Source organism: Ambystoma mexicanum, chromosome 3q, assembly GCF_040938575.1.
Source record: "Ambystoma mexicanum isolate Mex_15411 chromosome 3q, UKY_AmexF1_1, whole genome shotgun sequence".
In the NCBI taxonomy this organism is placed as follows: Eukaryota; Metazoa; Chordata; class Amphibia; order Caudata; family Ambystomatidae; genus Ambystoma; species Ambystoma mexicanum.
In genome coordinates this window covers 232864383-232891020 of record NC_090926.1, presented here as the reverse complement: position 1 = coordinate 232891020, position 26638 = coordinate 232864383, and the positions used below count along the sequence as shown (strand labels likewise).

At 47.2% G+C, this 26638-nt stretch overlaps 1 long non-coding RNA gene across 3 annotated transcripts in view; it reads left to right on the top strand.

Moving 5' to 3' along the window:
* Positions 1-26638, top strand: part of LOC138582365 (uncharacterized) — a 293040-nt gene that overhangs the window by 88333 nt on the left and 178069 nt on the right. The window lies entirely within an intron of this gene.

The following is a 26638-nucleotide window of genomic DNA, read 5'->3' as shown; positions in this document are numbered from 1 at the left end:
ATTCTAACATTGTTGCTGTTTGACAAAACTGCACAAACGTTTTCAGAAAGATAGATTAAAGACCCAAATTTGAATGTTTGTGCAAAGTCTGAATGGATTTTGTCAAGTGGGGGCTAAGTTATATGACTATTCTTTATACGCACATTTTGACACTTTTCAAAAAACAAAACCTGGACAGATTTGCAGCAAACCTGTGCAAGGAGCATTGGCAAGGACCCAAAAGCATTGTTTTGCAAATGTGTCAATGTTTTATTATAAATGTCACAATGTAGGTACATTAAATAGTGATATACATTTGGTGACTGAGATATAGCCTGTGGCTATGGACAGTGGCCAGATTGTCCAGACAATCTGGCTACTGACCATGACCACGAGGGACCTGCAATGGGGTTAAAGCGGGCATGGCCACCAGGGACCGGCTATGTCATAACGTTTTTCGAAATGGGGATAGGTTTGAATGGGAAAACAAATTCTGCTTGTGGATACAGCCTGAAGTGCTGGGCAGGACTGCAGCAAACATCCGCGAGGAGCATCAGCAAAGACGTCAAAGTATGGTTTTGCAAATCTGTCCTTTGTTTTATTTTTTCTAAAGTGTCAAAATGTAAGTACAGAGAATTGTGATATAACTTTGGTGCCTGGGCAATGAACCTGGCCCTGAGCAAGGACAAATGTGTATTCTGATTTGCTGATTGGGGCGTGCGGTATAGCCGAAGCCCTAGGTTTGAATGGAAACAAATATTCTGCTTGCGGCAACAGCCGGAAGTGCTGGACTGGATTACAACAAGCCTGCGCGAGGAGCATCAGCAAGGACCTTAAAACATGCTTTTGTAAGTCTACCTTGTGTTTTATTTTTCCAAAATGTCAAAATGTAAGTTAAAAAAATTGTGATATAACTTTGGTGCATGGAGAGTGGGCCTGGCCCTCGGCGAGGACGATTGCCTCCTCTGATTCACGTATTGGGGAATGTGGCATTGCCGAAGCACTAGGTTTAAATGGGAAAATAAATTATGCTTGCAGTTGCAGCCCAAAGTGCTGGATGGGATTGCAGCCAACTTACACGAGGAGCATAAGCAAGGACCTGAAAACATGCTTTTGCAGACCTGTCCTGTGTTTTGCTTTTTTGAAAGTGTCAAAAAGTAAGTACAAAATATTGTGATATAACTTTGCTGCCTGGGGAGTGGACCTGGCCCTCAGCAAGGACAAATGTCTACTCTGATTTGCCTATTGGATAATGCGGCATGGCCGAAGCCCAGGCTCCATGGATTGTGGAGACTGGCTATGGCTGTAAGCCATGAGCACTGGCCATTGTTTACATTATGAAGGTGTAGTGGACAGTGAAATAGGATGCAAGATAGGTGCAGTGGATGACAGGGGTGGTTTGGTGGGGCTGGGGTCATGGTCGAGCCTCATGCCATAGGCAATTCAACCATGGCTTGCATCCTCAGCATGCTCTGCTGATAACCACACTCATCAGTATGCGTTGTAAAAAATATGTTTGTTAAAGGAGGTTTACAGTTCTTTCATATATGTTAAAAGAGGACTTATAAATAACATATATACAGTGATGTAACATCATGAAACATTTTCACTCATAAAAACCCATGAAATTCACAGAAACAACTTTGTCAAAAGGACGTTATGGTTAAGTTGCACTAATAACACCCTACGAAATTCAGTGAAAAATCTTTGTTTAAGGGATGTTATGGTTACAAAGAAAACCGAAAAAACCCATACATTTGTCAGTTATGGTAATCTAAGCAATCATAACTCATGCCACCACCATGCACTGCTAAGACTAACACCCAGTACTGCAAAGATGAAATCACAAATATCATTGATGAGTTCACATATGAAATACATTTTAATGAAAAGTTCCTGCAAGGGGTTTCTGTTTGTAATGTTGGTAACAAGACGTCAGGGGTGATCGGGAGACCTATCATGAACTGCTTCATGTATTAAAGAATGTACTCATCTAAACAAAACATTATCGGGCCAATTCATGGAATAAATGTGCGCCGAAAAGGGGAGCGCAAGCGGGAAAATCACAGCGCAAACGTGAAAATCACAGCGCACGCGTGCCAAAGCCGCGCACACCAATTCATGTAATTCAGTGCACGTGTAAATCCTGGGATGTGCGCTAAAATCGTGGGTGGCGCAACCGGGCCCACATGTCATCAAACGGCATGCATTACGCGCACAGGGAAAGCGCACATAGCGCAGCGCACACAACAAAAGTGGGCGGAACACGGGGCGTAACATGCAGAATGGGGAACAACACGTGAAAATGTGGGCATTACGGGGGAAGTACAGGAGGTAAATGCTTGCAACGCCCACACGCGCGCCAACAACACGTATTCATGGAATCGAGCAGGGGATAGGCATGTGCCAAAAAAGATGCGCTAATCCGGAAACATGTACGCCAGCAGGAAGCAGCCGTAACAGCCCTGCGCAGAATAAAAGTGCATACAAACAACAAACAAGCTCAGACGCTATGATGAGTATAGCGTTCCTCGCAGCAGTGGTCGTAGGACACCACAGGAGGAGGAGGATAGCCAGGCCCCGTATTTTTTTACCCAGGACCACCCTTTTTGGGATGCCTGATGACCAGGGGTATGGGAGGTACAGGCTTCCACCACACATAATCCTAGAACTGGTCAGGGAATGGGAGGATGACCTCACATCACCCACCCTGTGCTCCCAAGCACTGAGCCCTTTGGAAAAGGTGTTCAAGTACTGCACTTCTTGGCTACTGAGTCATTTCAGCGGACAAGTGCCATAGTGGGGGGGGTGTCACAGGCCATGCAGTCACGCTGCCTACACCAGGTGTTGGCCATCATGACTGCACGCGCCTCAGTCCGCAGGCACATATACATGCCCAGAACACCTGCAGAAAGGCAGGCTGTGGTGCAGGACTTTTACGGGGTGGCACACTTCCCCAAAGTGCTAGGTGCCATTGATTGCACCCATGTGACTCTACGTCCTTCCAGGGCCACTGAGCACATATATCAAACCGCAAGCATTGGCATTCAATCAACGTGCAGGAAGTATGTGATGCCAAGGGAATCATCACTTCAGTATATGCCAACTATCCAGGGTCAAGCCATGATAGTTTAATTTTCAGAATGTGACCCCTAAACCGGGACCTGGAAGCTGGGCGGCATGGCGACACATGGCTGATTGGTGAGTATAAATGCATCTGCACATGCATGCATGTCAGATACTGAGTAATGTGACAACACCGCTAATGATAGCAATCCTCACCTCCCCAGGGGACAGTGCATACCCTCTGAGCACCTACATGATGACGCCAATTCGGAACCCCACCACACCACCAGAGGTAAGATACAACACAGCCCATATTGCAACCCGGGGCATAGTGGAGCGCACATTCGGAGTGCTGAAGTCACGCTTTTGCTCCCTTGACCGCTCTGGTGGGCAGCTGCTATTCGCGCCCCCAGTAGTGTGCAGGATAATAGTGGCAGCATGTGTCCTGCACAACGTTGCAACACGCCGGCACATTCCGGTGGACATGGTGGTGCCCCCATATCCCCAACCACATGCACGGCCGCTGCGCATGGGAGGTGAAAGGGCACGTGGTGAGGCAGCCTGTACCCAACTTGTGGCAAATTACTTCACCTAAAATCCCACCCCTGCGGAGTGCACACAGGCCTGGCACATATCAGCTGTCAATCAATGATGATGACAAAGGGGACAGTCAACTGTCACAACCATACCAGCCTGAGATTGTTCACCTGCAAGTGTTACATTGTGTGCATCCCTACCTACTTAAAGACACCTAATGCTGTGTCACAAAAAGACACACATTCATGCAGCATGAATGATTACCCTCTTGCAAAATACCACATCAAAATAGTGCCATGTCACCCAACCCCTCCCCATCTCAGCTACCCAACACACCATGGCATGGCATGCAATGTGAAAGCAACTAAATGAATGCACAAAACATGACACGAGTGCCACAAAGTGCAATCTCCCTAATGTAAACAGTCTACAGACAATATGCTCTCAGTAATCAATAAGAAACACCACACATGAACAAATACTTACCAGCAACACAAAACAGCAGTACAGGCAGGGTGAAAGCATGGCAACATATAACAGCAAACAATTAAAGTAGTGCAAGTCTCACAACCTGACTAAGGCAGCACATCGACCCCTTCCAACTGCAGAGTGTTGCTGTCAGGCAAATGTCTCAGTGTACTGTATGCAACATGAACTGCATCTGCAAAGGAGATGGCCTTGTGAAGACATGAAGAACCTACATGTCTATAAGGAGAAAGACATGGATGCACAAGCACATATCAATACACCATGCATTGTAGAATCCAACAACAATCCCCACTAGGGGATGTTTGTGTGTGGATGCTGCTGCCTAGTGCAACATTCCTGTTGATTTGCTCATGTGTGTAAGTTGAAATGACATGTGTGTTGGGGAGTGTGATGCCATGTCTGAAGTTTGACACTGCCACTCATGTACAACTGTCATATGTGTATCAGATCATTGTACAGTGCCCTGATGCCTGTGTTCTATCTCTCCCTGTCTGCAGCGTCAACTGATGAAGAGGGCGGAGAGGGTGCTCTGGAGAAAAGCAGCAGGGATCGTACCGCCAGCCGGAGACGCAAGGCCCAGCTCCCCTCCCATGTGGTCATCTCGTCGGGAAGTGAGGAATCTGGTGCCGCATCCCAGGCCGCAGCTGCCGAGGGTAGGTCCAAGAGGTGGAGGTCGGAGGTGGACTCCTCGGCAGCAGAAGGGGCAGCCGAGATCTCACAGGGTCCGACGGAGGAAGATGGCACGGAGTCATCCAAGTTGGTGGGGGGTTTGGTGGAGGAGGAGGCCGTGGAAGGGACACACACAGGGTCTGCAGGGGGGATTCCACTGATTGATTGATAGTTTATTTATATAGCGCCTATACACAATGTGTTTCAAAGCGCTTCAAGGGGGGAAGGGGACATAGGAAAATACAGTTACATTCCGAGAAGCCCTTGAAACAATACAGAATGTGAAAATAACTATCATAATAGGCCTGTCGACATTTCTGATAGTGCAAGTGCATAGAACAAGTAAGGCAAGAGGTAATGGATAGGAAGGAGAAACAAAGCAAGCAGTAACATTACTAAGTCTGACGACCATTTACGCAGTGCAGGTGGTAACAAGAGGAGGGGAGGGAGGGGGGGCCATGGGATGGAGATGGGAGGAGAACAAGGCACGCTACATAGCAAAAATGTCGGTGACAAAATTTGATAAGTAGGGGAGGGGGGAGGGAGAGTACAAGGGGGGAGGAGGGGGGACAGACAAGCTGCTATCAGGAGTCAAGGAGCAGGTGATAGCAGTAAGTGCTAGGAGGGGGAGTCAGAAGAGGAGGGAGAATAGGAGGGGGGGAGGAAGATAGTAGAGAGGATGGAAGTAAGGAGGCAGGAAGGGGGGGTGGAACACAGCAAAAGGAGGGGGGGAGCAAGCAGGGTGAGGGCACACAGATACTCAAGGAGGGGCAGGGGGGCACACACTCAGAGGGGGCAGGAGGGGGGAAAAACAGACATTAAAGGGGGGGCAAGGGGGCACACAAACACTCGCGTGAGACTCTCAAATAGGAGGGCAGGCATACTGGGGGGAGCGGAGGGTGAAGACACTGCACGTCATCTCGGATGCCTCTTTGACCGCGTTGACCTACTAGGACGGGTCACCAGTGCTGGATTCCTCTGTGTGCTGGACCTTCTTCCGACCCCCTCCTCACCTGAACCCCCTATGCGCTAGTCATCCTCCATGCCATCTTCCCACCCATGTATCACCTGGGTACCCTATGGAGCTGCCTCTGACCCAGCAGCCAGGCTGGTGGAGGACACATCCCTGCCACAGTCGGGAGTCGGACGTTCAGCAGGGGTGGCCACCAAAACAACTGCACCCCAGCCGGAGGAGGACCTGCAGGCAGCAAGAGGCAGGGCACAGGCACAGCAGCAGCAGGCACTAGCAGGCACAAGGTAGGAGCAATGATGGCTCGGGGCCATCAACATCAGAGGAGCAGGCATCAGCCAGAGGGCAGGAGGACCCTGGATGGGGAGTGTCTTCCGTGTGGCAGCGGTTGGGCCAGTCCAGGCCATAGATGCGGAGCGGCAGCGGGCAGAAGAGGCACGGCTCACAATGGTCAGGGCGGAGAACTCCATGCGCAGGGCGCTGAGGCGGGCCGAGTGCCTCGAGGCAATTCGCAGAGAGTTGGAGTTGAGCATGGCATTGTCCCTGCAAAACCTCGGGGCTATGGAAGAGTCCCGCATCTAGGACATAAACGAGGAGTTCTATGATGCCCTGACCCGGGAAATCAAAAAGTGAGCCGTCGGACTAGCCCGCCCCCATTGTATATAGTTTGTAGTGTTAGATTTCATTTTCGTTTTGCTTTATTTTGGGGTGCTTGGACAATGCCCCACCCTTTTGTATATAGTTGTTTCTTAGGCATTTGTTTTATAGGTTTAATTTCATTCGTTGGGCTTTTGGTCACTGGAATGAATCCTTGTACATAGTTGAAGTGTGGATTAATGAAAACATTTTTTTTTTATCACCATGAATCAATGGATTTTGCAATTTACGTTTCCTTTGGATTTGCTTTGGTGGACGGAGAGTTTGGACAAACTTTCTTTTGGATTACTTTGGATTGAGACTTCATTTCTTTTTTTATTTTTTGGACATGCATTTCTTTTCTTGTTTAAAATATTTTTCATGTTTTCATTCCATTACCTTCATTTTGTCCAAAATACATTTTGATTTATTACTTCCATGTGTGTTATTTGCTCATTGCTTTACTGCATGCCACAATGTGGGTTTACACAATCACTGGCACCCAGTGTGAGTGTGTGACGGACATGTGTTGATGTACATAGTTTACTTTTGGTTTGTGTCATGGAATAGGCCTTTCAGTGTGGGGTGAATGGGAAACTTGATTGGGTCTCAAGACTGGGGTGGCGTGCAGTGGGAGTTTGGTGGACATGAGGCCCATGAATGTGCATCTTTATGACATGTTGGGGGGACATGAGTCGGGGCCTGCAGGCAGGTGCCAGTCAATGCTGGATGGGTGGGGGTACAGGGGGACATGAGTCGGGGCCTGCTGGCAGGTGCCCTTCAATGCTGGATGGGTGGAGGTGCTGGGGGACATGTGTTGGGGCCTGCTGGCAGGTGCCCCTCAATGCTGGATGGGTGGGGGTGCTGGGGGACATGAGAAGGGGCCTGCTGGCAGGTGCCCGTCAATGCTGGATGAGTGGGGGTGCAGGGGGACATGAGTCGGGGCCTGCTGGCAGGTGCCCCTCAATGCTGGATGGGTGAGGGTGCTGGGGGACATGGGTCGGGGCCTGCTGGCAGGTGCCCCTCAATGCTGGATGGGTGGGGGTGCTGGGGGACATGAGTCGGGGCCTGCTGGCAGGTGACCGTCAATGCTGGATGGGTGGGGGTGCTGGGGGACATGAGTTGGGGCCTGCTGGCAGGTGACCGTCAATGCTGGATGGGTGGGGGTGCAGGGGGACATGAGTCGGGGCCTGCTGGCAGGTGCCCCTCAATGCTGGATGGGTGGGGGTGCTGGGGGACATGAGTCGGGGCCTGCTGGAAGGTGCCCTTCAATGCTGGACGGGTGGGGGTGCTGGGGGACATGAGTCGGTGCTCACTAGTGCATGGTGACATGTGGGCTGGCTGGGGGGCATGCCCAGGGTGGATGGGCTGCCTATGGGACATGACCAGGGGTGCAGGGTAGTCCCCTGTGGTGTGGGCTGCATGCAGGGGCTGGGGAGGGGGTAGAGGGCACACCTGGGAGGACCCGCACTGCCAATTAACGTGCAGAACTCCCCGCACACCCCTCAGAATAGACCTACCCCGCTCTGCAAGCGAAATCGCGTGTGAAACTCCCTGCGCACCCCCCAAATAGACGTACCCCGCTCCCCAAGGCCTATTGCATGTGATTCTCCATGTGCACCCCCAAAATACACGTACCCCACTCGCACAGGGCCTATCGCGTGTGAAACATCCCGCGCACCCCAGAAATACATGTACCCCGCTCACACAGGGCCTATCGCGTGTGATTCTCCCCGCGCACCCCTCAGAATACACGTACCCTGCTCCCCAAGGCCTATCGCGTGAGATTCTCCATGCGCACCCCCGAAATACACGTACCCCGCTCGCACAGGGCCTATTGCGTGTGAAACTTCCCACGCACCCCAGAAATACACATACCCCACTCGCACAGGGCCTATCGCGTGTGATTCTCCCCGCGCATCCCTCAGAATACACGTACCCCGCTCCCCAAGGCCTATCGCGTGTGATTCTCCATGCACACCCCCGAAATACACGTACCCCGCTCGCACAGGGCCTATCGCATGTGAAACTTCGCGTGGACCCCAGAAATACACGTACCCTGCACGCACAAGGCCTTTCGCGTGTGATTCTCCCCGCGCACCTCTCAGAATACTCGTACCCCGCACGCACAAGGCCTATCGCATGTGATTCTCCATGTGCACCCCCAGAAATACACGTACCCCGCTTGCACGAGCCCTGTCGCGTGTGATAATTCCAGCGCACTCCAGAAATACACATTCCCAGCTCGCGCGATAGCAGTGTAGAGGACCTGTAAACTGGTCCAGGGTTAGCGCGGCCCTTTGTGCTGCATTGGGGATTTCAATGGCTTTTCCTTGCGCAAGGGGTGTTCTTGGGGGCGTAACTGGGGATGCGGGATGTTCTCTGCACCACCGCTCATTATGGCTTGGAAATTCCATGAATACGCAGTGCGCCAGAATGCTGTTTAGCACACACGGCCTGCGCTGCTCGCGTGCGCTTCCTCTGCGCTGAAATCTATGAATTACCCCGGATATTGGAGTGTTGTTGTTAATGCAGGAACCTAATCATACATACACATAGGCAATGGCTGCAGCATGCACCATATAAGTACAATATTTTTAATCTGGCAATTTTGGCTAGTAAATTAATTAATGCTACTTTATCAGAGTTTTGAGTAATGGTGAACATTGAATAAATAGCTAACAATTCAAGGCTTACTAGACACTTGTGTAAGTACAAACAATACATATGAAGACCCACAATGCATACAAATCAGAGGCACATACAGGGAGACTAAAGTGAGGAAGAAAGAAACCTCACCAGAAAATGCCAATAACATCAAAGTTCATATTCAAGCATACAAATGAATTGTGTGTTTGAGGTCTGCTTATTGCCCCATGTATGTGCACCAAGAGCTGAGACCAAACCCTAAGAAAAGTACTTTAAGAACATACAACAAGGTTAACGTCTAGATCAATAGCACCTTTTGAATGATCATACTATGATTGTCAGTGAAATAAAACACCTAGCCTAGATATGTCAGTGAACAAAAACAAGTGGCCTAGATATGTGATGTAATCAGTGATGTCATCAATGACATTTGTGATGTCATCTTTGATGTCCCGGGAGTTAGGCACCAGCATACTGGTCTGGAGGATGGTGGTAGGAAGGATGAGTGGTCAGTAGGGGAGGCATCCCATTCCTCCAATTGGAGGCAACTGGCAGCTGCATATCGAGCCCTTCTGGCATTCTCTCCAGCTTTACAGGAAGTCAGAACTGCTCCAGATGGACTACTCCAGGGCTGTCTCATACATCAACAGGCAAGGGGGACCCTGCTCCAGGTCTAGCAAAGAACCAGGGATTTGGGGTAGAGAACAGCTTCTTTTCAGTCAGTTCTATCATGGACCTGGACATCTTGGTTGTAGACAAGCTGAGTAGTCTCTTTCTGTCAGTGGAGTGGGAACTTTAGGGGATGCTTTCCTCAGCATACACAGGAAGTTCGGAATCTCCCATCCTCAACTTATTTGCTTCACCTCAGAACGCAAAAACTGCCAAATATTGTGCGCAGCTCCTTGGCCTGTGGGGGAATAGAGAATACATGCTATGGTCATTGGTTATGTATGCATTCCCTCCACTTCCTCTTATTCAAAGGTACTTTTAGAAATCAGGGATTCAGCGGCAGTGGTTATCTTGGTGGTCCCCTACTGGCCCTGCAGGCGTTGGTTCCCCATCTAATGGATCTTGCAGTTGCATCTGTTTTCCTCCTTTTCAGACACCAAGTAACAGGAGTAGTCTGGCTTCGAGGGATTTGAAAATTGAGCAGGAAAGGTTGCAGCGGCAGGGTCTGTCCCGAAGACTAGCTGAATCAATTGCGAAGCATAAGAGGCCTTCTACCCTGAAAGCATATGACAGGCGGCAGGGGCTGTTTCAGGGTTGGTGTACCAAGAAGGGGATTGAGTTGTCCCTCAGCCCGGCTCCCACTGTCCTACAATTTCTACCGGAAGGTGTTGATTTGGGGCTTGCTGTCCCCACCTTAAGAGTCCAGTTGGCAGTGATTAGAACATTTTGGGCCTCATCACGAGTTGGGCGGTAACGCTGGCGCTATTAGCACCGTCGTTAATAGCCCTACCGCCAAACCCCCCGGCGCTAATAGCGCCGGATCACGGGTTTGGCAAAATGGGTATTGCCCATTCCCCACTGAGCCCATTCGGGAATTCCCCATTCCCCATTGGGCTCAATGGGGAATTTTCATGCTCTTGCCGCCCAGCTCAAAGCTGGGGGGAAATCTGCCAAATCTGTTATTTGGCGGACCCTTAAATGCGCGGTAATAGCTCTACCGCCGCATTCAAGGGTTACCGCCAAACTCGTGATGAGGCCCTTTGTGAGGCAGAGCTAATGGACTCTGAGGAGTGCACCTTTGGTGAATAGGCTTTGGAGACGTTTTTCTCGGGCTAGATCGGTGACCGCTTTGAGACTTTGGAGGACATTTCTCTCTAGAGAATGCTTTTGGTGGCCATAACTACGACAAAGCGGCTGGGGAAAATGTGTGTGTTAACCTGCAGACCTCCCTATCTGGTGGTTCAAGAGGAAGCTCTCTTCCTTGAGTGTGAACCCGCTTTTCTCCCTCGGGTGGTTTCTAAGTTTCACGTTTCTAAGGAGGTTGTACTTCCGTCTTTCTTTCCCAATCCATCTTCCCCAGAGGAATTGCTTTGGAGCCACCTGGATGTTAAGACATCTGATAATCTCTTTGTAACTTATAGGGGGTGCAGTCTGGTATAAGGCAACAGTCCTCACAGTCAGCCGATGGATGATGGAAGCTATCTTCATTACTTACCAAACCTCAGGAACAACTTCACTGCTGATAATCCAGGGCAGTACACTAGGGCAATGACTGCTTCCTGGGCAGAGGCACAGGGTGTGTCCATTCAGAATATTTGCTGGGCTGCCATGTGGGCCAACCCAAATGCCTTTCATAGGGTACTATCACTTAAGCGTACACAAACAGGGGGCAGGTTCTTTTGGAATGAGGGCCCTGAGTGTTCTACTAATAGAATGGTGCTCGGTGGTACCCCTGGTCTCTGTGGTTTGTGCGTTTCTTCAAGCCAATTCAGTGTTTACAGTTGCTATCATTTACAAGTAAGTACTGGAACGAGGAAGAGGGACATGCAGGTAATGTGGGTATTACTTAATGGTAATCTTTATTGCTCCTAGTCCAACTCTAGCTCGTCGCAGTATGTGTGTCCTGCCTCTCCTTCTGGACATGACTGAATGGGGAAAATACTTTTTTATGCTTAATTGCGGAGTCTCAGGTGGGACAAAGGGGCAAAAACAATAGAAGTAGGAGAGGGGTTTCTGGGGGGGAGTTGGGCCACCTCCCAAATAAGTACTGTGACAAGGGAGAATTGGACTAGGAGTAATGTAAATTACTCATACGTAATCCCCACATTCTCACCCAACCCTTGCCTATCCTGAGGCAAACCCCCACCTACTGAGGGATTCTTTAGCTTTCTTACCGTCTATGTGTCCTCCCAGTTGCAGGGTGGTAAACATGGCTGCCATATTGCATTGATGTTGCTGTGAGGCTTGTTCTTTATTAGTCACAGGTCTTCACCTTCATCTAATGCCTAAGTCCAAACCACCTCAGGGAGGTTCTCAGTTCAAGACATTACTTGGCTAAAGCCTATGCATGTGGATATTGTGGGTTTACTATTCTTTTCTGTGTGTTGTGCACTGAAAGTTGTGAGAATGTGCCTAGCTTCTACCAGTGTCATTTGACTATCTGTAAAACTTCAGATGCACAAACACCCAGCTTGACTCGCGTTTTCATTTCCCTCTACTGCACACATGCCAACATGCTCCATTCCATTCAGAGATTCTCTTCCAGCCCAGGTTTTAACTTTGCATTCGGGAGCTCTTAGTTCTGGATTTCCTAATTGTAAACCCAAGGCTTCAAGTCCCAGAATGCACACTTAAAACCAGGACTGGGCTGCCATCTCCCCCAATAGAATGGGGAATGTATGCTTACTGAGTCCTCCTCTGTGCATGGCATTGGAGCCAATGCCCCAGAAACTGACACATGCAAACTGTCAGGGGCAGCGTGTTGCATCATGGACATTACACTCAAGTCACTGCCATTAATCAAACCTGCATTTAAAATGTACACGAGACACCAGCGATTTACAGAGATCTGTTTCAAATAATGTTGCCACCTCTGCAATGCATGCTTCACTGGTTCTGTACAGCGTGCTCGCCTCATGCCGATTTGTTTTCATCGCAGGGCGTTGTGCTAAAGCGCAGCTCCTTTCTTTTTTTCCGTTCAGTAATTTTTATTGAATATTTCATGAATACAATAAATGAATGCAGGAATAAATGTTAACCATGGTTAGATGCTGCATATGAAATTGATAAAGCAACTTTGAAACAGCAACATATTAGCAAATTGCCCAGTGGGTAGAAATGGTGTCTAGTCAAATGGTCGACAGACAAATGGTCGACACAATTTGGTCGACAGGACAAATGATCGAATTTTTTTTATTTATATATATATATATATTTTTTTTAGGTTTTCGTCTATGGGAAAAAAGGGGTTTTTAGCAAAAAAAAGGGGGTTGGGTGGGGACCCCCCCGGAACCCCCCCCCAAAAAAAAAAATCAATCATTTGACTTGTCGACCTTTTGGTGTCGACCATTTGTCCTGTCGACCATTTAAATTCGACCAATTGACCTACAACCGGTAGAAATGATATAATTTTTCCAGTAAAAAACAAAGAGGACATGACAAAAACAGGAGGAGAGGGAGGTAAACAGAAGAGGGCCAACAGAGAGCATATGGAGGTTTAGGAACATTAGAATAGGGATTAAAAAGTTCAACTCTTGAAAGAGGTGGATTATAATGAGGAAATTGACTCAAGTACATTACTTCTTTAGTTGGCTACAAGTTCAGTCGTAAACGTAAGGATTGGTCACAATGATAACGACTGGGGAACCTCTCCAGATATTTCATGATGTATTTGACTGCTCCAACTTCACTCATTATTTTTTACTGATGATGTCAATCCAATCCCTGTAGGTCAACGTTCTCTTCGCTGTGCAGGGGTTGTTTTTTAATGTATTAATCGATATGTCCAAGTGATCTAGCTGTTCTAGGCATTTCTTATGCCATTTGTTTAGACGTCCTGGATATGTCCCAGATGATGGTAGACATAGTATGTGATATGGTTTCGCTGAAGATGTCATTGTCACTTTCTGCAGTAGTGACAATGTTTTCCATAACACTATTACTTGCAATGATGGTAGCCCCAATTCATTTCAAATAGCTGCAATTGGCACATATCTTAAAATACGCCTGACCTTTCTCCAGAAGTATCCTTCCAGAACATTGCAAGATCTCCAGCTTATATTTAAGCCTGTTTCGCTTCAAAATGTTATTGTCGCTGTGACCTTCTGCGTATAAAATATTAACGGGTGTGCGCTATGTGTTCCTGTGTGACTGATTACTGAGAACCTACTCTGCTGCCTGCTGACACGATCCGGAATTTGGAAGTCTTTCTATCAGCTTCACTACCGGTAAACCACGTTCTGAGGGACTGGGCTGAAATAGCCTCCGACATGCGGAGCACGTGGTGTGCGTTGTGTGTTCCCCTGTTCCTGCGGAGTCCAAGAATGCAAAGACACGGAAGTAGGTAATTACAAACTTACGTCGTTTTAGACGCATGTTAACTACTATGCAATATGTTTTAAATCCAGTAAGTGGAGCCATTCTTAACAGTTCTGGCGAAAGTGTAATTTGGACCAACCTTTACAGCGCTGGGAGTGTGCATTCATAGCCCTCGCTGCACTCTAAACTTCTAGATTCCATTACCTCTATAGGCCCAAAACAATGGGTAAACAAAAAAGTGGCCACATACTTGCATTGCTCATTTTGAAAAATCTTGATATTTCTTAAGTGACAGTGGTCCTATGCATTTGGTCGGACCATGCTCTTATTCAGGCAAAACTCACCCTGCCTATCCACCCCCAAACTTAATACCTACCCGCGTATTCGTCAGCTGGCGAGGAATTTAAAAACCATTACTGCCATAAAGTTTACTACTCTGCTGTCATCTAACCTACAGCCACTTGCTAACTTCACTGACTCCTCTGCTTTAGTTGAACATCTTACTTCTGCCATCAAGCAAGTCATTAATGAACTAGCCCCCTTGAAAATGAAGGGGACCAAATCTGAAGCCATAAAAAATACCTGGTTCTTAGATGAAGTCATCACTGCTAGACAATCCAAAAGGGCCTTAGAAAGATCCTGGTGAAACAACCCTAATGCGGATACTCTTTCTGCCTACAAAAAATCCATACTGGAATGTAAAGCACTCATCACTTCTGCTAAAGGTACTTATAACAATAAGAGAATCATTAATGCCCAGTCTAATGTTGGAGAACTGTTTAAAATTCTGGCAGACTTTCAAGATCGCCCAGCTCCTTCAAACAACCTTACTAAGGACTCTGAGTGGTGTCAAGATATCCACAATGGGTTCTTATCTAAAATTACTGCGCACAAGCAAAATATTAAAAACTCCCTTAATCACAAGGACCCTGTGTTTTCGGCCCAAACCGACTTGCCCAACAACAATCTAGAGAATATTCCTCCATTTTCCTTCTCTCTCTATTCAGAGAAACACGTGCTTAGGGTGATCTTAAAGCCACATCTTGGCCAGGTGACGATTCTCCAACTAGCATCTTTAAAGAATCACTAGATTTCCTCGTCCCCTGGCTCACCAAACTGTTCAACTTATCCTTTGATGAGGAACTGTTCCATCTGCTTTGAAATCAGCATGGATAACCCCGTTATTGAAAAAAGACAACCTAGATCCTACGAATAACGACAACTATCGAATCGTCACCAATGTACCTTTTATTCTGAAGGTCCTTGATAAGCTTGCATATATTCAACTTCAAGCTCATGTTGAAGAGCATAACATCCTGGGCACTCGTCAATCCGGTTATAGGGCTCACCATGGCACAGAGACTGCTATGCTTGACCTAAAGTCCACCCTGGCAAGCATAGCAGATAAAAACCAATCTGTTCTGTTGATGCTATCAGACCTCTCTGCAGCCTTCGATCTTGTTGATAGCAGCCTTCTAGTGACGAGGCACGGAAAGTTCGCAAACTGTTCCACCTTAGCATCGAAATGGATTGCCTCCTTCTTAGGACCACGTACAGTGAGGGTCTGTGTTGGCAACAATCACTCTACTCCAATCCAACTCCAAATTGTTGTAGCGGGTGATTTGAATTGCCACTGTGCAGAGGCCCATGGTACTTGGGTGAAGGACAAATTTACGGCTAGTAGTTCTATGCCTAATAACTCAATGGATAACGAGGGGGAGAGCTGGATTAGATTCTTTCACTTCTGGGAACTGGACATGATCAATGGTCGTACTAGGAGTGATTCCCTGGGCAATTATATAGAGAACGGGTGTTTTGGTTGGTTTCCGCAGAATACAGCGGTTAAACCTCGAAATCTGTGCCTAACTTAGATACAATCTGCAGGAAGAGATCGACAGGGAGCAACACGAACGTGGGGCTTTGTTGTATTTTGTATATCCAATATCCACTTGGACCAACGAGAAAGCGTCCGTACTACGTACAGTGAATTTCACCCGAACATCAACAGGGAGTGCCCTCGAGATATGACAGAGGCACCGACACAGGAACTCATGAACAGAACATAGGGAGATAGAGTTGTTTAGATTTTCCCAGATCATGATGCAATGTTTTAGCCTGTAAAACTACTCCATAATCTCTCGCATGAAATGCTGCATTAGCCTGGCGCAACCCTGTTTGAATGTGTAGTATTGGAGCAGGAAACACAGAAGAATATGCATAGTGGAACATCTGTGAAATGAATTCAATCACACACCCGCTTGAGTTATTTTTAAGAATGTATTTTTATATCTACATGTCCTGATGAGGTGCAATGGTTGGAAACTGTTTTACCGACTAGTTGCCCGAAACTCGAGTCGACACAACCATAGTTCCTTCTCCACTCGGGAGTTGGACATTACTTGGGTTAGATAGAAATGGTGTGGCAATTGAATATATTGAAAGTAATCTGACAATATACACCAGTTTCAGAATATACATTGATGCACTTTAGGAGACTACAAACACTGGTCAGCATCTAAAGGTCTATGGGCTAGACTGGCTGTTCTCTCTTCAGAACATATAATATAGATCGCGGTTATTTGCACAAGTATGAATGATATTGGTTTGAATGGGTATAAAAGGGTATGTGGTGAATGTTTTTGATACATAAAGTCACTGCTTGGTGTGGTGCTTTTTTACAATCCAGATTTGTGTAATGCAGATTCTTATGATTGTTAATTAATTGATCGCTTCGGTTTTATGTACACATTTTTATGATCATGTTGGTGAGATTATAAAAACAATAAAATAAAATAAATTAATAATGCCTTTGTATATATCTATACATTTTAAGTCGTTTTTTCAACAGAAGGGATTGGTTGGCGTTTGTCAAGTGTTTTTATACTATAAATGATAAGAGGGTTGGCACTTGTCAACTGACATTTGTACCTTTTTTGTATGGTCAATTAAACATGGAGGTCAGGTAAATGTAAGGCTGTTTTAGATTATATCTTTATGAATAAAATCATGGCTATGGGGATGGAAGACCTTGGCCTAAGCACCAACACTTGGAGCGATCGTGAGGCGATAATATTAAGGCTGGATCTTGCCCCTATACAATCAAAAATTAATTATCTGGGTGAGACAGAAGTAAATCATAGTGGCAATCGATTAAAATGGTCTGAAAATAACATCATGAAGGCCAAGTATGCCACAGCCCCCTCGAAGAGACCTGATATCTGTAACTTCCAATAAATGTCCATGGATGACATTGAAGACTGGATTGGGTCCTTCTCAGTTATACACGCAAGGGCTAAGACTCCAGCCTCATTAAAAAGTAGAAAGGGACGTAGTCCTTATGACAAAGTTATCCAAGAAGCAAAACGTACCCTTAGACGAGATCTGCGTAGGTTGGGAAACACAATTGTACCAACAGAGTCTCTCCTCAAACTTAGACTTGCCCTTAAAAATACACATCGTAATTGGTTGAAATGATGGCGCTGGAATTGTAACAATTTGTCTTGCTAAAATATGGCCACAGTACTTGCTTCAGGTAACACACGTAGTATCTGGGCCATACTAGGGGAATCCTAATCATAAGATGATCAACCGCATTAAGAGTAGTGATTGGAGAAAATATCTGGGTAAGCATAATATCTGTACTTTGACATCTGTACCTGCCCGGTGCGAATACATGCCATGTGGAAACGCAATAAAAATGACCGAGGAGGGCATCTAAAGGAAAATTAAGATCATGAAATCTTCCAGCGCCCCAGGCCCAAAAGGCCTTGCCAATGTGGTGCTATGACACAATTCCTATTTTTGGACCTCACTGCGTAAAATTTTATTTGACAAAGTACTCAGAGAAGGTAACATTCCCACTTCCTGGCAAACAGCCCACCTGATACCCATATTGAAGAGAGGCTTCCCTCTGGACCCTAGTAACTATTGGCTGCTATCGATGCTAGATACCAATGGGAAGCTGTTTGCCTCTTGTCTCCTTAAAGAACTTCAGCAGTGGGTTGAGCATGACGGCATACTGGACAAGTTCCAGAGTAGCTTTCATGTGGGGTATTCTACGGTCCATAATTTACTTCTATTGGACCATCTGGTCGCGCAAGCTCAGGTAGCAAATAGACCCCCTATGTATGCAATTTTCATCGACTTTAAAGCAGCGTTTGATACCGCTAAGAGAGAACTGCTGTGGAATAAATTAGATCTTTTGGGTTGCCCGCAGGGCCTAATATTTCCTGAAATTATTTCACAGCAATAATACAGTCTCACTTAGTCTTGACAACAAGGGTTCAATGACCCCCCGCCCCCCCTGTGGTGCAAATGTGGAAACAAGGGTGCGTTACGGCTCCTATTCTTTACAATCTTTTTGTATCTGATCTGCCAGACTATCTAGCACTGGTTAAAGCTTGCCCCCCTAAAATCTGTGATTCCCACTGTCGGATCCTGGCATACGCTGATGACCTGATCTTGCTAGACCATACATTTAATGGTATTCAGCGTATGGTTAGTGCCCTGTGGGAATATGTAGAGAAAAATGGTCTTGTCAATAATGAAACTAAAACTCAAATCATGCTATTTTCATCCAAGCAAGTGGCAAAACCTAAAATGCATATTCAAGATGTTGAAATCGCCTATACTCCAATGTATAAATATCTGGGGATAGAGTCCAAAGCCATAAAGTGCTATAAAATCTGTATTGAGAACTGCAAAAGAAAGGCCACACAACTCACAGCATTGATTAATCAATTTGCTACGAAAACGGCAGGCTATTCCTTATTGGGCATCAGACAACTACATACACAATGCCTGACTGCGGCAGTTATATATGGGCTGGAGACCCTTATGAAAATTGATCTTGAGTGGTTACAACTTATAGAGGCCGGATTCTGGAGAAAGCAACTGGGCTTATAAAACTGAATCCCTATGGCAATCCTAAAACTTAAACTCGGCCTACACTCACTCAAATCCATGGTGATGAAAAAAAGAGCCATCCCAAGTGTAAAACTGATGTGCGATATTCTAATATGCTATTTGGCACCATGGGCACAATGCTGCGGAGAACAGAAACCAAGTCAACCCTCAGTAGAGGAATTGCCTCTCTTTTCAAGGAAATAGGGTGGACTCCCTCTGGGGAAATATATAGTCAGAATCTGTGCCATCACCTAATTAAACATCTTGACTGGTGCGAAAATGTTAAACATCTGGGTACACTCAAACGTTATATCTTTGTTAAAGACAGATGATACATCTACAATAAAATGCAATTGCACCTTGCACTGTGTCCATATAAGGAGCTGAGGGGATGTATACTAGCAATGTGAATTAATAGGCTTCCAGTGCTGAGTGTAGTGGGACCTGCATGGCTTTGCCATTAGCCGATTGTTCATGTCAGATATGTGGTAAGAGCTCTGAACATGAGACGATCAGACATGTCCTTACTGGGTGTAGTAATCTGAAAATGGTCTACTTGAAGTATCTTGGTAAATATGTTCACTACCAAGACTCAATAAAAGCTCGACTTTCTAGAAAACCTGCCTAATCTCACAAAATAGGGTCAAGCTTATTGCTCTCTTTAGGGTATGGAATGTGGCAGAGTCTCACCCGAATAAGGCACAGAATAGTTCTCATAGTCCTAAAATATAATTGAATATGACTGCTGCACAGGACTAATTAGCCAGTTGCTGGATATTCCTGAATGGGCCAATTAATATTTTATCATCACAAATATTGTAGGGTCTCCAAAAAGCAGACTTGCGTTTAAAGTTTTGATTGACTATGTTTACTATCAAGCCTACGCACCTTATGGGACACTGAAGGCTACCTGGGATGTTCTGATCCTCTCACTGAAATGAATGGAACTGAGCATTCTGTATTTTCATAAGCCGGACTGCCTAAGTGCCTGTTTGTCTGACTGCTCGATTGCTTGTTTGCTTGTAATTTTACTTTTATATTGTATACATATTCATATTCATATTTACACCTTATACTTACATTTGTATTCCTGAGGTGTGATACTATACTGTGTAAGGTCACCTATGTGTACATGCAATCAGTTATGAATTGTATGTATTCTATGAATTATGAATCATGGATTATGAATTACGAATTAGGAATTCTATGAATTGTATAAATCAGTGGCGTAACACAAAATGTGGGGGCCCCCCTGCGAGCCATGCTGAAGCCCCCCCCCCAGCTCAGCAACAAATCGTGGGTCGTGCCACACTTTGGGCCGAACGTGCTGCTGAAGGGGTAAGCCGCACAGTCTACTAAGAGAAAGATATAAATAAGTGTTTTAATGCAATATACAACACACCTTCTGAGAGCCAGAGTGTTTGCAATTGTTTTGTAGGATAAGACCAATCTAATACAAGCAAGTAACCAACACTGCACAGCAACATTAATGCTTTGCTATTAAAAATGGCATGCCACCTTGAAAACATGTCCCAATGGCTGCACAATGTAGACCACTGCAGGCACGTAATAACATTACAGTAAAGCATGCCAGGTCACATTTAGACATACCTAGACTGGTTGCCCCAAAATGCCAGTCGAAGCAATAACACTCACCAAGAAGACAGCACAGATTCCAGCCGGGGTCTCTGCAGCCTCTAACAAAACGGCTGAGCTCTTTAATATCTGCAAGGAACTGGTCAGTCCTGTTGCAGTCTCTAACTCTCCTGTGCCCTCCCAGGCTCTCTGTATGGGTCTGGCCACTCACTTTTCTGCTAAAACTCAGGACACCCTGTCCTCTATCTCCTCTTCCTCTCCCTCTTCCTCTCTCGGCCCCCCTTTGGCCATCTCTACCTCTCCTCCTCCTTTCTCCTTTTTTTCTCTGATAACACCTGATGAGGTTTCTAGACAAGTCCGATCTATGAAAGTGTCGTCCAAACCGGTGCTTCCCTGCTCCTCCAGAACCATCAAGGACCATATTGACACCCTCGCTCCAGCCTTGGCCAATTTCTGTAATCACTCTTTCACCATTGGAATCTTCCCCTCACCCCTTAAGCACTCCCTTGTGCATCCACTCTTCAAGAAGTCGTCTGCCAATCCTACCTGCCTGGCAAACTATGGCCCAATATCCATCACCCCTTTCCTGGGCAAACTCTTGGAAAAGCTGGCCATCTCCCAGCTTAATCTCCACACTGAATTTGTTGTCTACATTACCATCAGTCTGGCTCTAGAGCTGCCAGAGGCACGGAAACTGCTCTACTGAACACCCGTGAAGACCTGCTCTCTAACCTTGATTCCAGCATTCCTTCTGTCCTAATCCTCCTCGATCTTTCCTCTACTTTTGAAACAGTCAACCATGCCATCCTGATCAGTCGACTATGTGAGAACCTGGGCATCATGGATCAGGCTGTGGAGTGGCTGACCTCCTTTCTCTTGGACTGCCCCTGCCAGGTCCAACTTGGTCCCTTTCTCTCCACCACCTCTCTCTCTACCTGTGGCGTTCTGCAGGGTTCTATCCTCTCACCCAGGTTTTTCAACCTCTATTTGGCCCCTTTGGCCCACCTGATCTCTACCTTCTCCTAGAACTTTCAGTTGTATGCGGATGACACTCAGCTTTCCTTCAGGCCCCTCTCCTCTCGCTCATTACTGACTGTCTATCCACAATTCAGGGTTGGTGCGCCTCTAACCATCTATGCCTTAATGTCAGTAAGACAGGGATCCTTCTCATTGGGACCCCTGCCCCTGCTTTCCCTCTCACTCTGGCTGCCCACCTTGGGCCCTCTTCCTTCATCTTCCTTGCAGGCAAAAAACCTTGGAGTCATCTTCGACTTCACTCTTTCTTTCTCTCTGCACATCTTGGATGTCGCCAAGAAGTCCCACTACCAGCTGCTCCTCAAAGGGACTCTTTCCCCCAGAAGCTCACTGTCTCCAGAGCCCTGTTTCTCTCTAGGCTGGACTACTGCAACAGCCTCTTTCTCAATCTGCCTTCCTCTACTCTCCACCCTCTGTAACTAATACAGAACAGGACTGCAAGACTTATCCTTGGCCTCAAGCCCAGGGATCGTATCTCTCTAGCCCTGAAATCTCTCCAGTGGCTCTCGGTGGCTGCAAGGATCAAGTTCAGTGACCTACCCGTCTGCTGTAACAACTAGTTGCTTGGCTCTTTCTTGATCAGTCACCCTTTCACTGCCTCCGGGCCTACCATGCATTTAAGGGCTGTAACTGTACCCCTTAAGTCATTTGTTCTCCGTGCACTACCCAGAGCCGCACTGCCCTGGCTGCTCTTACTCAGAGCATTACTGCCGTGTTTTTCCCTCCCCTCTTCCTTGCACTTCCCCCTCTCTTTCCCTTAGCATTTCTCGTTCTTGCACGTACACGATCTAAAAGACACAAGGCGTAGTAAAATTGTTTGTCTTGTACCCCCTCTATCTTGCCTCCTTTGTCTTGTCGACCCTATAAACCCTTGTGTCCAGGTATTTTATAAATGACTTATATCATATCATTTTATCACAGATGCCCAGAAAAACATACAGTGCAGCAGTAAGAAGCGGCTAGACTGGCAGCACAAATGCCAGTCTAGCCAGGTAATTACACTTAGCAGAACTGCTTTATCAGAAATGGGCAGTTAAAAAAAGTCATACTAAACTGACGAATGACTAGACAGGCTGCACCAAAATGCCTCTCTAGCCACTAATACCACATATCATGCCTGCTTAGCCTGGACATGGTCAACCATTATGGTTTATCGCACAATCCCACCCCCCACAGATCCCCTCTCCCTCCTACCACCTACCCCAAACTCCAAAATCAGCTCTTTGGCCCAGAATTACCTTCATACCCCTCTTCCTTGTCCCAGTGTCATGATTCCTGCCCCTCATGTCCCCAGCCCTCCAAGATGTTAGGCTGGAGCCAGGCCTCTCCATCCCGCCAAAGACCCACTTGGTGTCAGACCTGGCGCTTGTGGCACCAGACTCACTCACTCCATAGGATAACATTGGGGATTAGACTTGTAGTGCTTTGATGGGGACAAGATGGATGCCCCCACATATTTCGGTTCCCAGAACTGCATGTGCAGTCTAGTCTTTTGGGTGTGGTTCAGCCCAGAGACACCTGGGATAACCAGAGACTATTTAAGCCACGCCCAGGCTGAGAAACATGCTTTGTGTTTTCTGCACCTGCAGCGTGACACTCACCGTGTTCGGATCGGTCTCCAGTAGGCCTGCATCTTTCTTCTGCGCACAGCTCCTGCAAGAACAAGAACTCCGTTAGGAACAGCCTTACCTTGCTGCGCTTCTGCCCATCATTCATCGCTTCTTCTGCGGGCATCTTCGGCGATGTCATTCCCATCCCGGCACGCCGCTTCCTAAGGAAAAGGGAAAAGAACAGAAAAAAGGCATTAGTAAGCATTCAGCAAATCTTTGCTTATTTTTATAGACTGTACGAGCTTCAAACCCTTACCTGAATCCCAGCCGCTCTGGGGGAACTCTGTCTCTGGAACTTCTCATCCATCTGCAAGAGGGAAAAGACACTCCAGGTTAGCGTGGAAACATCTAGAGGAGCTGCATACCGCGCTTACTCACGCATTTCTTCTTCATAACCGGCATCCATGCTGAAAACGTCGCGGCACCTAAAAGACACAGAAAAATAACTCACTTCAATACAAATACGAAAGGGTTGCATCACGCATCGCGCTCTCACTCACCTTCCGCGCTACTCATCTCAGCAGCACGTCGCCATCCCCGGACGCCGCCCATCTTCTAAGGAAGGAAAGGAACAAAGTTAGAGAACTGTTCAAAAGACTCATTATACTTACCTGTCGGACTCTTGCCAGTGAAGTAACTAGGCAGCAACAAGCCCGCATCAATCAACGCGCCCCTGCGCTGAAAGCAGGACGGGGAGCACACTTTCCAAGAAAACAAGGTGAGCTGTGGATCAAAGGGAAAGGTTGGACCCTGGGGACGAAGGGGTTCAAGCACACAGAGACAATAGGGAGTTAAACTCTACCAATCCTGTGTTTCAGGCCCAGTTTCCTGTCGAGTAGACTCCAGGGAAGGGTTTGAGGTCGCAAGAGGTCAGAACAAGCTGAGTGATGTTCCCGTGGATACCAGGTGAGTGTTACAGAACACAAAGCCTCACATCAAAATAGACCTGGGCATCATCGAAATGTCAGAAACCAACCAGTTAGCCCACATGTTGGGGCAGCTACGTCCCGAAGTACATGCAGCCAGGCAGGAGACCAACACCCTGAGGAGAAAGCTGATAGTAGCCAAAGAACGCACTGATGATTTAAGCTGGCAACTTCTCCAGTCACAAGCAGTGCATGCACCATTGCCGGGGGGCGTGCCCTCGATGCCAGCACCATCAACCAATCCTGTTCAGATAACGCTTCCTGGGGCAGTTCCCTTGGCCCCGCCCGAACGATTTACGGGGGATCCCAAGAGGTTTGCAACGTTCATGAACCAGTGCTGCCTGCACTCCCTTTGTAGACCAGGGGCCTTTCCGAATGACCAATCACGGGTCGCTTTTGTGCTATCCTACCTGAGTGGTAGCGCCGCGGACTGGTCTGTACCCTTTGTGGCCCAAGACAATCCTTTGCTGCATGACTTCAGGGGCTTTCAACAGGAGATGGAAAAGCTGTTCGCCCGTCGTACTCATGGGCAGGCATTAGACAACAAACTTCTGTCCCTACGCCAAGGGAATCAAGACCTATTACATACATAGCCACGTTCAATAGACTTGTAGTTGAAGCAGAATGGCCAGTGGAGAAGAGAACCACGTTATTTTATCAGGGGTTGCGGGGGAAGCTCAAGTATGTTCTCGCACAGGTAGTGTTCCCCCCAAAAGACTGCTCAGAATTCATTGACATTGTTGTTCAACTGGATCATAGGTTGCAGGACCGAAGAGCAGATCGAACCAGACTGGACCCTTGCCTTATGTATGTGCGTTCAAAGGACAATATTGCCCGCACAACGGAAGGTTCAGGAGAACCAATGCAAATCGGGGGGGTCTGATCCCCCTTGACTAAAGCGGAAAGGGATTAAAGGAGACAGCAGCATTTATGTCTGTACTGTGGAAGGTCAGGTCACTTCCTTAAAGAGTGCCCTGTGAAGCCACCGAGGAGGACGGTAGGGGCCACGGACAAGGAAGATACCATCAAGGAATCAGAAAACTCCCCAGCCCGGCAAGTGTAGGGGTCCACTTGTCGAGCGAAGAAAGTGAACTACAGACCTCCCATTTTGCACTATCTGTGGTCTTGATCAATCACCAACAACCATCTCGGATGCACGCATTAAGAGCGTACATTGACAGTGGAGCCGTTGGGAATTACATCAACCAGGATCTGGCGGCAAAGATGGGTTTTCCGTTACGCTCTAAATCACCCACCGACACTGTTACCACTGTCGACGGCACGGAAATAGCTTCTTGTCCAGTATCCCAATGCACTGCAGCCTTAACCCTTCTGTGCCAGGATGGACACCAAGAATCTATCGTTTTCGACCTCATTAAGGTACCACAGTTCCGGTTGATTTTGGGAATGCCATGGTTGGTAGCTCACAATCCTCGAATCGATTGGCGAGCAAAAGAATTGGCCTTTCCCGAGACTTGCGCCCACACATGTTATCGCCAAGAGAAACAACCAATAGACACCAGAACCTCCACGCTTGCGACTGTGGCAATCGGCACCCTACCAAGTGAATACCAGGACTTTCAAGATGTCTTTCAGAAAGAACAGGCTAATACCCTGCCACCGCATAGACCATACGATTGCCAAATCGACCTGATACCTGGTGCACAAATCCCTTGTGGGCGAATTTACGCACTCACGGAACCAGAAAACCAGCACTTGAAGGCCTATCTTGACCAATACCTGGCCAACGGGTTCATCCGTCCCTCGAAGTCTCCTGCAGCCAGTCCTCTATTCTTCGTACCGAAAAAAAGGAGGGGGACTTGAGAACGTGCATGGACTATCGCGCACTCAACCAGATTACCGTAAAAAAACGCTACCCCCTGCCACTGATCCCTGAATTGCTTGATCAAGTCAAAGATGCCCACATTTACACAAAACTAGACCTCAGGGGGGCATATCATCTTGTTCGCGTAAAACAGGGGGACGAATGGAAAACCGCTTTTTGCACCAAATACCGCTTGTACGAATATCAAGTAATGCCCTTTGGCCTTAGCAACGCGCCTGTAGCATTTCAATACTTCATGAACGATGTCCTACGGGAATTGATTGATGTCTGTGCTCTAGTGTACATCGACGATATTCTAGTATGCTCTGCATCAAAGCAGGACCACGTTAAACACGTCCGATCCGTATTGGAGAAACTCTGTCAACACCAGCTCTACGCCAAGCTCAAAAAGTGCTCATTCCACGTCTCTGAGGTGGAATTCCTGGGCTTTATTCTCAGCCCCAATGGAATCCGAATGGATGTACACAAGGTAGAGGCTATCCTGAACTGGCCATCCCCAAATTCATTCAAGGGGGTTCAAAGTATGCTGGGTTTTGCAAACTTCTACCGCCGGTTCATCCCAGGATTTTCGCAAATCGTGCATCCCATCACGTCATTGCTAAGGAAAAGCAACAAAAAGTTCCAGTGGACAACAGGAGCCGAGGAAGCTTTCCAGGAACTCAAAGCAAGATTCACATCTGCCCCAATCTTACGCCACCCTCGCCCTGATCTCCGATACCTGGTGGAAACGGACGCCTCA